Source organism: Athene noctua, chromosome 14 (assembly GCF_965140245.1).
Source record: "Athene noctua chromosome 14, bAthNoc1.hap1.1, whole genome shotgun sequence".
In the NCBI taxonomy this organism is placed as follows: domain Eukaryota; kingdom Metazoa; phylum Chordata; class Aves; order Strigiformes; family Strigidae; genus Athene; species Athene noctua.
This window is the reverse complement of record NC_134050.1, coordinates 21,517,956-21,531,038: the sequence shown is the minus strand read 5'-3', so window position 1 is coordinate 21,531,038 and position 13,083 is coordinate 21,517,956.

The following is a 13,083-nucleotide window of genomic DNA, read 5'->3' as shown; positions in this document are numbered from 1 at the left end:
TAGTCCTGTGGGAAGCTGGACTGGAAACCTTTGGAGCCCCCTTTGCAACCAGCATTTCAGTGTTTCTAGGAAACTTATCTTGCCAGGACTCTCTGAGCCTCCCTGCTCCAGATCAGTGTGTGTGCCCTTTTCTCATCGTGACCTCTACCAGGTGGCCTGGTTTTGGCTGGGATGGAGTTAATTTTCTTGAGCTGGGAGGGGGCACAGCCAGAGTGCTGGGCTCGGGTTGGCTGTTGGAGTAGTCCATCTGCTGTGACATTATTCTTGGGATCAGAAGGAGACGGGTTCTGGTTGGGGGTGGTGGGGGGGGGTGTATCGTCCTTTTGTCGGGATCGCTGCCGAGGTCGGGCTGGGTGTTGGTTGGTGGGGGGTGAGCGATCACACTGTGCATTACCTGTTGGTACTGCCTGTTACTGTTTTGCTGCCATCACTAAACTGTTTTTATTTCAACCTACAAGTTTTTCCTTTTTGTCCCTCCCCTGTTTTCCTGGGCGAGGGACAGGCTGCGTGGTGTCTGGCTGCCGGCTGAGTTCCAACCAGGACATCACCTCTTTTGGAACTTCTGATGCAGTTGTTTGAGGGTGACTTGTGCAATAGAGTGCCTTAGGACAGAGAAGGTGGTAAATTACATTTATCCAGTCCTGTGATATAAGCCACATGGAAATACCACCTCTGTATCAGTGTCAGCGTCCCGACACTCTGGCCATTCGCTAGGGTCAGTCTGTAGTGGACAAATGCATGTTAACTGGTAATGAACAGAAATGAGCAGTGAGAACTGCTAGTGGGGACAGTGTTTAGAAGTGCAGTCCCGTCCAGCTTTTTCTAAAGCCATCTCTTGTGCTGTAAGTCCCCAAGTTCTTCTTTACCTTACTTGCATTGGGGAAATACTTTTTTTCCTTTTTGAAAAAGCCAGAAATAATCTGAATATTTTTTCCTAGGGGGCGGGGTTGTGGGGGAGTTGTGCTGACTGTCTCGCTGCTTCTTCTGTATTAGAGAGTCTGTTCCTCCCTGTTCTGTATTTCTTGCAAATCCTGGTGTAGAAGACCTGGTGGGAATGTGACTAAGAAATGGAGCGGCTGATCTGTGAGGATACTTGCCTCTTTGAAGTCTATTTGTGCTCCCCTTGGTTACTTCCAAGAGCTTAAGATACCCTGTGGAGAAAAGCTTAATTTTAATACTGTAATTTGAATCTTTCAGGACTGAGAAGACGTAATACACGTTTTTCAGCCATTTCCTGTCTTCCAAGAGGAATGGGAAGGAGCTGGTATTTCAAAGCTGAAAATGCAGCAGGTTTATCATGGGCCTAAGGGAGAGTGTATTTCTTTAAACCCCATTTTACTTAAGTGACCACTGAGCAGAGGAGAGGTTCGAAATTGGTGTCTGCAGTAGCCTCTGCAAGGAAGAGGGCTTGGCCTGGGGGCTTGTCTGTTCTGGCCTGGGTAGGGTCTGTGTCAGCAGCAGTCACAGAATGCAGCGTTGCATATTGTGCTGCGCCAGCGCGCATCCTCCCGGGACTGAGGCCTCCCTTTGTGTGTGGGGTCTCTTGCTGCCCTTCCCTTTTTCACAGGGGAGCATGTGCAAAAAGCATGGCAGTTTCCTTGAGTCTTCCCCTGAATCCCTGTGCTGGTGGTGTTTTGCATGCAATGGAAGCTCTGTGCTTCTGTATGCCTTATACGGGGGCATGTACACACTCTGCGGCAGGAGGTGGTTTAAAGGGAGGGGGTTTAACTGATGTAAAGGAGGTGCTTGTGCAAAAATGTCATGAGAGGGCCTAGGCAGATGGGTTCCTTGCCACAGTGATCTTCAGTAGGTTCTGGTCAGTTGTTACTGGCAGCAGGAAAGAAATAGTGAAAAATCGACTCCTGTTCGTGAGGGATTCCTGGAGAACAGTAAACTGCTGTTAAACACCTACTACTCACCTCTCGTGTCTGGGCAACAAAAACTGGCTCTAATGAAGTCAGTCATACCACAGATGCCCCCTTTTTTCCATTGTCTGACTCCACATTTCATCCCTCATACCTTTTAACATACATCGGTCTCTGGACAAAACTGGTTTTCATAGGTGACACCTTCAGATCTGTATTTCTTTATTTGACTATCCAGGAGTTGTTTGTAGCTGTGGAGTCTCCAGGGCCAAGTCTCTGCCCTGTCTCGTCATCCTGTGGCTTTACTTCTCTACACAGCCTCCTTTGTTTGTGCTTGTCAAGGTTTCTGCTGTCACATCAGGCTTGTATTTCTTTATATTGCATCAGTATGTTAGTGACAAATCCCTTACTCTGCACAGAGTACAGTCTGTGTAAAACTAGGCTTGTATGAAGTAATCGTAAGTAAAAATACACCAAATTAGCCAGAACCACCTGCTTAGAAGAAAATACTGGTATTACAGTTAAGCCGAGTTAAAACAAAGTAGAAGTCGGTAGAAATTTGGATGAGGCAAGCCTGCCAAATCTCTGTCCCAGGGCTTTGCAAACTCAGTACAAAGCGTGTGGGCTGCAGCCTGTCAAGGATCACCCAATCTGCATTTATTTCCCTAAAGCAAATTTGCAGCTGACTCCTGCTGCAGAGACAAATGTAAGATTTCTGTCTTCTCCCAGATGTTTTGTCGTAAGCGTCATGTCCTTTAACTTGTTTTTCTGTGTCCTGAAAGGCAGAGCCACTGATACAGGAAGCTTGTGGCTGAATGGGGGGCCTCTGGGAAGGGCACAGAAAGATACTGGATGGAGGGACCAGCGCGGGGACCGTGTCACAGTATTCAAGCATGTGTCTTGCCTCTGAGTAGTGGGAGCAGCTGATGTCCTGCTTTTCTGCCTCCAAATTGATCCTACTCATCTCTTTTCCATTGGCCTTTTCCAGGAGGGAAACTTTCTTTGGAAGTGAGGGGTTTTTTTAATGGATTGTATCGTTTTGTTCGTTTTCTTAAAAAACCCCCTGTTGTTTAGGCTTTCACCACCCTGCCTTGGTGACAGCAAGGAGCACAGCTCTGATCCCTGCATGTTTAGGAGGAACAAGGGCTGTGCTGAATGCTCACCAGGAGGAGGCAGAGCTGTTCAGGAGGTGGATATGTAGTGGGGGAAAGGGAATACGCTGGGGTAGGGCTTGGAGACCCTTTGTCAGTAGAGCAAACTCCGCCTGTACTCCTTGTACCCAAACCCCCTGTAGCCCAGTGTGCAGTGCCCAGCCCACAAAGAGGGAGCTCAGGTCTGGCGGGGGAGTTTTATTACAGGGCTCCATGCCCGTGGCTGTGCTGAGCACTGGGCTGGGGCCGAGGAGTGCCTGGCTCCCTAAGTGGGTCTCCCCTGTGGAAACTTTACTGGGCTACGGGTTTCACTTGGGAAATTTGTGGAGTCTGGTGCCGTGAGGGTGAACTTCTGTTACCTCGGGCAAACGGGGACTCTTGGATAGCCTGTGGGCAGATGGACGATACACAGAGCCCAATCCACAGCACTGCTGTGTGAGCCCCCACCACACCCAGCTCCAGCCTACTTGTCCTGTAAAATACCAGGCAGAAAGTAGCATCTCTTCAGAGTGGCTGGCACCTCTAATACCGACTGCAGAGCTGATGCCATCCCCGGCTGGGGACTAGTGACAGAGTGTCTTGAGGAATGAGGAACAGCTCTGTTGGTTTACCCAAGGAAGGCAGCACAGCGTGTGCTGTGTGAGTAGCCCATGGAGGAGCTGAACTAGTAAGTCATTCTTAAGCCACCTGGGTGAAGCTGGCTGCTTTAGGAATGTTCTCGCCACCAGCATGGGCAGAGCCAGGGACTGAAGAGGTGCAGAGATCGCGGCTTTAAATGTGTGCAAAGCCTGGTGTTGCGTATGCAGCCCAGATCATGGAATAACTCAGATGGGAAGGAACTTTGGAGGTGTGTCCTCCAACTTGCTGCTCAGAGCAGGGGCAGACTGGGTTGCTCAAGGTTTTAAACAGCTAAGGCTTGAAAACCTCTAAGGATGGAGGCTGCACAACCTCTTTAAATGGGTGAAAACATGTTTTCCGCTAGAGCAAATCTTTTTCTTTCTCTCCAGCTTGGATTTCTCATTTTAACTCCTTTCACCGTGCAGCAGGGTGAAGAGCCTGACTCCACCTTCCTGATAACCTCCTCATAGGTATTGGAAGGCTGCTGTTAGCTCCTTCTGCAGCCTCCTTCCCAGGCTGAACAAGCCCTCTTCCCTCAGCCTCTGCCCATGTTGTGTGTGATGGCTGGCTCCAGACCCCTGACCGTCTTGACCTCAGATTCTTCCTTCCTGGCTGCTCCCTGGCCAGTCACCTCCCAGCACGTGTTTTTGCAAGGGCATTTTCCTTACTGGCTGCAGGACTTTGCATTAGTCCTTGTTGAACTTCAGGTCCCTGTCAGCCCATCCTTCCAGCCTGTCTGGGTCCCTCAGGATGGCGGCTCTGACCTAGAGGGTATCAGCTGCTCCCCTTCCTACACTGCCATCTTCAAACTTCGTAAGCGAGTGTGTTGTTGCCTCTGCCAGGTCATTGATAAAGGTGTCAAACAGGAAAACTCCCAGGACTGACCCATGGATGTGACCCGCTAACAACTGTCCTCTGAGTCTTACTGCCCAGCCAGGTTCTTCACCCATCTAGTTGCCCACCCATCCAGACCATAAACTCCTAGCTTGGACGCAAGAATATTGTGGCAGACAGTTTTGGGAGCTGAGGCTGAGCAGCATCCACTGCTCTCCCCACACCCGTGGATCTGGTCATTTTATCATAGAAAACAATCAGGATGGTCAGATGTGATTCACCTGTTAGTAAATCAACACTGACTGTTCCCAGTCACCTTCTTTTTTATGTGCCCAGTATTGTGCTCCAAACACGTTTCTGTGGGATCTTTCCCTCTTTGTTACATTTTTTTATTTTGCCCTTAAAAAAGAAACCTGTCAGGAAAGCAAGCCTTTATCTTGGCTGATGTGGGAGCTAGACTGGGCATCAGTCCACAGTCATCAGGGCAAAATCCAAATCGTGTTTTATTTTTCCATACTGTCATGTGTACTGCCAGTGTGAAAATACTCCGTGTGCCTGCCATGACAGCCACAAGGGCTCAGTCCAAATCCAGTTTTGATCTTCAGGAGAATTGACCTGGATCAAATGGCCTGTGATATGAGAGTTTATCTGCTCCCCAGCTCTGAAACCACATGCACTGCAGCTGACGAGCTTGCTTGTGCCTAGAGCAGGTGAGTGCAGCAGAGAGGACATGGCTCCCAGGCAGGGCCTTGTCCTCAGTGTTCATTTCAAAGAAGCTTGTTTTGACCAGGAGCTGCTCTGCTCCTCCCTTGTATTCGGCTTGAGCTTTGCCCCAGCATGGGGCCAGGGGCTTTTGGAGTGGATCTCCTGCTCCAGGCCATGCCTTGTGCTTGGGCGGTGAGGACTGCCTGGGTCGTGCGTGTGTGTTCACACAGGGCTGTGCCTGCAGTCCTGTGGTGTGTCTGAATGATGGTAGTGTCTTTAATCGCTCATGACTGTCCCTAACCAGAGCAGCCTGCTGTGCCCTGGAGGGACTCTGAGGACAATTCCAGTGCAGGTATTTCCCGGAGTACTGGATTTACCTGCTGCCTTCAAATAAACTCCCCATCTGATGGAGTACCTCACACAAGGTGGGGAAAACAGACATTTCTGCTGTCTGGAAACAAGGTACAGTGTCCTGGTAGGCTCTAGATCCACAGACATCAGTTGTCTTCCCCGACCACTCATATTCAGCAAAGACTTCCTGATGGTGCCAGCTGGGCCCCTGTGCTTCCAGGGCTTGATGAGTCTTGACAAGGAGTTTGCTGGCTGTGGGGTGCTCCTGTGTTGCTGGCTGGGCAGTCACTGGCCACGCTCCACTCAGCACAGGTTTGTACCAGCACCTTCTCTGAGACAGAGACGGCCTCAGGAGCACTCCCAAGACACTCCAAAGCACAAACCAGCCAGCTTGACCCGGGCAAGCTACAATGACTGAGAGAGGGCAGGGAAGAGCCATAGAGTGAGGGTCTTCTCCCCTCCTTAGGGGTCCCCACAGCCTTTCTCACACTGTCCCTTGGTGAACTTCAGGTTTCTTGTGTCCGTATCTGGTCGTAGAGTTACTTCATGCGTCCTTCAGCTCCTGTTTGTTCCAGCTTCCAGTCACTTATCTTGACACTGGCGTCTTCAACTTAGACACTTGGTTTTTTAGGTTTATGCGATTGGGGATGTACTCAGGGAGTTTTTCAGAGTGTCCAAGGTCTGTCTTATCTTTCCTAGGCAAGGAGTTACAGGTTTCAAAGCATCTTACAAGCGGGTAATGACTACAGAGGGTAGTTAGGAAAAACTATAAATGAAAAGTAAAAGCTAGTAAAACACAACTGATGTCTAACGTTAAAAGTAAATGTAGCAATTTCCCTTCAGCGTGAGGCCGAGGGAGGGACAGACTTGGGGGCAACAGTGGGGAGCAGGGAAGACCGAGGGGTCCACCTGAGCAAACACCTGGCCATGCAACTTGTGTCTCCTCCACTGTGGCTGCCCTACACCCTACATCCCTCTGGGTTCTTCTCGGCCCTATTGTTTTTCCCTGCCCCCCTCTGCTGGGGTGAGCAGTGTGGTGCTGCTCACGTGGGGGTTCAGCTGATGGAGACACAGGCTGCTGAAGCACCCCAGGTTCAGGTGCCTTAGTGCTGATAGAAACGCCACAGCCAGCCCTGCTTGGCTGCATTTTGGCAATGCCAGACTGAGCAGCATTGTTTGCCAGCACTGCAGGCTGTGGCACCATGAGGCTGTTGTTGTGGCAGGCCTTTGGAAACGGCAGCTGGTGGCACTGAACTGCAGAGGCAAAGATGCCTGGCCATTTCAGAAAGCTGGCTGAAACTTAGCATCCTCCTGCAGCCACCCGGAATCACTTAATCTTTGCTGCTTGTTACCGATGAGCAGCTTGAGGAAGAAAGCAGGTCTTCCTCGTCTCGATCTTGGGTCAGGGCTGTGCGTGGTTTGCGATACTGTAGCTCTTCCTCCCTTTCTCCAGTGTGCAGGTATCTCCATTTGCTGAGCCTTTTCTCACTCCATCAGACTTGTGTGGGCCAAGCACTGACCCTGCGTTAGGAAGCTGCACTCCCATCAGCCCACGGCCAGGACTGTGGGATGAAGCGGGGGGGGGCCCTCTCGTGCTCTTTGGTGAACTACAGGATGGAGCTGACGGCTGAGCGCTGAGTTGAGCTCTTTACCACCTAGCTGCAAACTCGTATACGTATCCTCAGTCAGGTCAAACAAAACGCAGACTGCTGAGGAGTCCAACAGAGCTGTGAACAGCTTGCCATGATGCACTGAGGTTGCCAGTTGCCGCCGAGGCTTTCCAGTCCCTGATCCTGGAAGATGCCAGAGCTGTGGCTCCGGGGCTGTGTGTGCTGGGGCTGCTCAGGAGCTCCCCAGCCTTGGGGCAGCGAGGGTGCACTTAGAGAACAGATATTCTGGGCCGTGCTATGGGGGGAATGGCCACAGTCCTTGCTATTAGATGTGAACTGATAAGCAGGTTAGTTTTACTGGATTGCTCTTAGGTTTTGTGGCCTAAAAAGAAAAGCAAAAAGGTAACCATTTCCCCCCCAGAAGAGAATTCAAAAGGTTTGCTTCGGTTCAAACAGAAACTGATTTGTTTTAAAGCAAGCTATGCTGCTCATGGAGTATCTAGCTTCTGACTTGTAGCAGCTCTGCATCAGTTGTACGTGTTCCTGGGAGTATGAGGATCTGTGCTGGGGAGGCCTGGGCAGGACTGGTGACACCTGTCTCTGCAAGAACCAGCTCATTCTGTGTTTTAAGCTGTGTATTGCTACTTTAATACAGTAGGTTCCTTCAGCGTTCCGGGGGACTCACTCAGCTACAGCTTAGAGAACCTCCTTGTTCTCCTCAAGTTCTTTATGCAAAACTAGACAGACACCGACCAGTAAATCCGCCTTTAATTGGGGGGGTATATCGAGCCATGGGTGCCCTTATGTGAATGAAGGGCAGCAATAAAAACTTCCTGGCCACACCAGGGCTAGAGAGCCTTGCAAGGCAATGCGGCTCGCTGTGATAGCACCCTTGTGGTCTTCACCTCAGTGATGCAGGGAAGTGATCACCTGCTTTGCAGCTTATTTACTTAGAGCAACTCACAGCAACTCACAGTGATTTCTGAATATTGCTTAATAATCTTGCCTACCCTGACTGTTCTGTGGAGGCTTACCAAGGGCTACTGTGTTCATCAAAACAGCAGTTTTCTGTGGAAACTTAGCAAGAATTACTGTGTTTGGCAAAAATAAGAAACGTGTCCTTGGAAAGCAGATGGGTTCTAACTAGTTTAGTCTTTGTAGTGGCTGGATAGTCATGCATGGGCAGTAGAAACTGATATAGTGGTGCTTTTAGATAAGACAGAGGTGGTAAACCAGCTGGAACCACTCTTGTTGTTCAAGAAATTGGCTGAGAGGATCTGCACATGCTCGGTGGAAAAGTACAAGGTGAGGAAGACTGTGAGCCTTCCTCCAACAGGCCCAGAGATGCCCCCCAGGAGTCAATGGGCAAGGCGGAGAACATAAACTGCTGACACCAGGCTCTAGAACTAACCCAGCCTCACTTATGCATATGGATATTTGTGCTATGTCATCCAATGAATATGTATATCCACACTCGATCAGTTTCTGGTCAAATGTGCAGTGGTTGTGCAAGCTTTGTGGAGAAATCCCCTTGCACCCTGGCACCGGAGTAGACATCCCTGCTGTATAACTGTTTGAGTTGTAGAGCCTGTGTCTGTGAATCAGAACCAGAAATCGGAGAGAAGGGCTTTGCAGGGAGATCAGTGTGGCACAGCCTGGTATTGGCACAGAGTCTGTGGTCTTCATTTTGGTTTGGGGTCTGTTTTCCCCTGTTGAAAAGATCCCGTCCTGCTCTAGACTGTGCATGTGTGCAGTGTGCTCCCTGCAGCTCCCTGCAGCACACACGCTCCGAGCCTCGGCCCCAGAAATCATGGATGTATTTTGCTGATCTCTTCATGAAAACTTTCATCGTAGACATCCAGCAGGGAAGAGGTCAGCCTAGTCCTTTTATATTCAAGAAAGCGGAAAGTAATTGAAACCAGAAGCTGGTGAACCCTAGGAGGAATGCAGCAATAAGCACAATTCCTTGTGTCAGAAAACAGCTGCAGTGATAATTTGTCTTAGTTGCAATTTGATGCACATATAATCTGCTTTATTCCAGGTGGTTTTACTACCTTTTGAAATAGCCGCTATAATGCAGAGCTGCAGTGCAGAAGAGGGTGTGACACCAGCCTCTGGCTTTCTTAGAGTGCTCATTTTCCAGGTAATATATATTTCTGAGAAAAAAACTAGCAAATTTACATACAAGCTCTGTAATTAGACCTTCATCTTCACTAGAGTAATTTCCAGTGCCCTGTAAGACCCGACTGGTTTTAGAAAGGCCCAGCAGCCCCATCCCTACTGGTGCTGCATCCATGGGCCAGCTCCTGTTGGGCTGTGCCTGCGCTGCTCCGGGTGCCTTGCAGCAGTGACGGGATGGGACCAGGTTGAAGTCTGACAGCTTCTCACCCAGTGATCTCTGCATTTGCACCACACCATTTCTTAACTTAGTTTATATTTTTTTCACATTTGAAAAGGTGTCTGTTAAAGGGAGCCATTGCTCTGAACATGGGTGTGCAGCTAAAACCTCGCTCCCAGGCCACCGGCACCCAAATTGAGTTGTGGTGGACCACAGTGACCTGGGTTCAGAGCAGCAAGCCCAAGACCTGAGCTCGTCTTGCTCGGACTGCTCAGCCCCAGAAGATGCAGCTTTGGGTTTTCCTGAGGGCTGGCAGGATCCTCCACAAGTGCAGAGGTGGCACTGGTGTGTGACCTGCCGTAGGGAATGGCTCTGTGGGTAGGAGACTGATCCTGCATGATCCTGGGGTTTAGATGAAATGGTTGAGCTGTCTTTCAGCCCAGGGAGTGCAACAAGAAGTGTCTCTCTACAGGAATAGGACCAAAACCCACACGTCCTGGGAGCAAGGTGTCCACCAGCTGAGCCCAGGAGCTCCCGAGCCGCAGCCAGGTTTCCTTCTGCCACCCCTGCTTCTGACACCGACTCTTAACACCTGTCTCCACTTCTGCTGGGAAGGTGAGGAACATCAGCCCAAAATCCCCAGGCTAAGAAGAGGTTTGATTTCGGGTCTCCAGTGTCCTGTCTGCTGGTCCTGCTGGGGGCAGCCAGAGCCGGTCAGAGGGGCTGAGCTCTGCTCAAGCTCTCCGAAGGCAGTGACAGGCTCTGGGACTGACACTCCAGGCTTGAGTGCTCAGCATTGGTTCTCAGCTCACGCTCAGTAGATCCCCCTTTCTTTTAGCAGACTTTGTGAACCATCCTCCTGAGGTGCTTAACGATCCTCTGCACAGCACAGGGAGCTTCATGTCCAGCCCCAAGAGTCTGGATTTCACCCTGGAATCCAGTACCCAGAAGCTGGCACCCAGATGTCCGCAGCCTGCTTTGAGTCTGGCCCAGTGCGGCGGGCGGAGGAAGCAAGCAGCCGATTCAATGTGAATGATAGAGCAAGCTTCTACTTTATTGAGAGAAATCACCCCTTCTATAAGCACTCTACAATAATCGTGCATACTGCTCAGGAATCTATTGGATACATGTAACAGGCTACATTATAATACCCCAGCCCCTTGTGGCATTTCAGACATGTCACAACATCTTCCCTCTTCTGAACCTGATTTTTCTCCCAGGGCCGTTCCTTTATCATACACAGGTCATAATGTACCTTAGTTTCTCTCTTTGTTAACATAACAGTCCTTTGTTAGCATAACTGTACCCTGTTTTTTTTCCTTCGTTTACCTCCGATGGCTGCAATCGGCTTCTGCAGAGACCCATGGCCTTGCTCTCTGCAAGCCGTTCTCCAGCAGCCCAGCCTCTGTCCCTTAGAGGAGACAAATTATTCCTGTGTGATCTCTGCAGAGTGGGAAAAATAGCCACTTTGCCAGAGTGAAATACGGTGTGTTTCTGAAGCAGTTGCTTTCTGAAAAACTTCAGACACGTGGAATAAAAGCAGTACTCTTTCTTGTGCTTGCTGAAATTTTGGAATTTCCTTGCTTGGGTTGAAAGACCTGCAGTGTCCTCCTCATTCAACTCTCATTGTCATTTATGAAAAGACGTTTAAGTTTTAGATGTATCATGGCACTTTGTGATTTTCACTTGCACGAACCTCTGTCATCCCTATTCATGCAGCTTGTCAGACATTCAAAGGCTCCAAGGAACAGACAAGTCTAAACAGAGCAAGGTTTGTTCACTTGTTTCTTGAGCCAGAAAAATCTAACGCGTGCTGCTCTTAAGAGCAAAGAAAAAAGGCCAGAGTCTAGATGTGCAGATTCATCTGCACTCCCCGAGCCTCTCAGCATTTGGGCTTTGCAGCGTAACAGACCCATCTCCGCCCTTGCTACGGGCTCCCTTCTGATCAGATTTTACAGCAACGATTATCTTGAGAAATGTTTTCGTGTAAGGATGGAGAACTGCTAGAGATAGGAGTGTGGCTGTTGTAGTGAAAAGTGGGGCCTTTTCACATCGCAGGCGCGTAACAGCAACGGCTGCTGTAGCGGGTTGCACGGTTCATGGACCAGAATGACTTATCTGAAGGGAATGAATGTGTATTTTTTTAGCTACGAGCCCTTGCTGGGCTGGGCAGAGCGGGCAATGAGGCTGCAGCTTGTGGACATACTGGACGGCCCGAGTCCGAGCATTTGAGACAACGGCTGCCTACAGATGGTTTTAAACAATCCGGTACGTTCTTGGTGCAGTGCCCAGCAGGAGAGCTTACCTGGGGCACTCCCAAGCTTTGAAGGCTTCACCTGTGATTGACATTTCCTCTTTTAAAAACCGGGTGCGAGACTGATGGCGAGGCGGGGGCTGGATGAACGCGGCCCTGGGAGAGCTTCTCCAGCCCCGTCCTGCCCCCGGGCCGCAGCGCTGCCCCCGGCGCTGCCCCCGCCTCAGCACGCGGGGGGTGCCTGTCCCTTTAAGAGCCGCGCGGGAGGGCAGCGCGGCCGCGCGGCGCGTGCGGAGCGGCGGCGGTTGGGCCGTTGGGCGCGCGGCGAGGCGAGGCGAGGCGGAGCGGGGCGGCGGCGGCGGCTCCCCGGGGCGGCGGCGGGACTCGCTCCTTCCTGCGCTCCCGGGCAGCGCCGCAGCCTTGTTCCGAGCGGGCGGGCGAGGCGGAGCGGCGCGGGGCCGGCCGGGCGCGCTGAGCGGGGCCCCGGCAGGAGCGGGAGATCGCGCGGGCCGGAGGTGACGGGGGCTGCCGCGGGCCGGGCCGGGCCGGGCGCTGAGGAGACCCTTGTGCCCCTGCAGGGAGCGGCGGAGGCGAGAGCGGCAGGAGCCGGGAAGGCGGCGGGAGAGCGGGGGAAGGCCGGGCCGCCGCGGTGGTGAGTGCGGGGAGTGCCGGGGCGGGCCCGGGGAATGCGGGTTTGTGGCGCCGGCCCCTCGGTTCGGGGGCGGCAGGGACCCCGCGGGGGGCGGGAGGGGCTGTGCTCGCCGCTGCCGCCGGAGTTGGGATCTCTCGGGGCGTTTGAGGGGCCGTTTCCCAGCCATCGGGGTCGGGAGGGGCTTTGCTCTTGCTTGTGGGGCGCTCTGGAGCCCCGTGCCCCTGGCTGCGGCGTGTTCTGGGAAGGAGGAGCCGGACCTGCGCCCCTCTCTGAGGGCGTTTGTCTTCCTCCGTAGGCTGCGAACCCCCAGAGCAGTTTCCACGCTTCGTAGCCTGGGGCGCGTTCCCTTCGGTGTCCGTCGGTGCTTTGTTGTGGTGGGAACTCGGGGCCAGAGGCGGGGGGGCAGCGGGCTCAGGTGGGGTCCTGGCCGCGGCGATGGTTCCTGGGCCTTGTCTGAGAGGTGCAGCCGAGGCGTCGTCTCCTTGCTGAGCAGAGAGACGTTCGCCTGCCTCTGCCGCCGAGGGGGTTTGCTTGTGGGGGTCCTGCGGGCCTTTCCTGCGGGCTTTCCCCAGACCGGGGCAGAATACCTGCCCTTAGTTCAGGTCTTCGCCTCACCTAAAGCCCAGGTGCCTGTTTGGGGCACTCTGGCAGCCCCGGACACTGAAGCGGCACCTTTGGGGTTGCCCAGGGGCTCTGAGACACTGT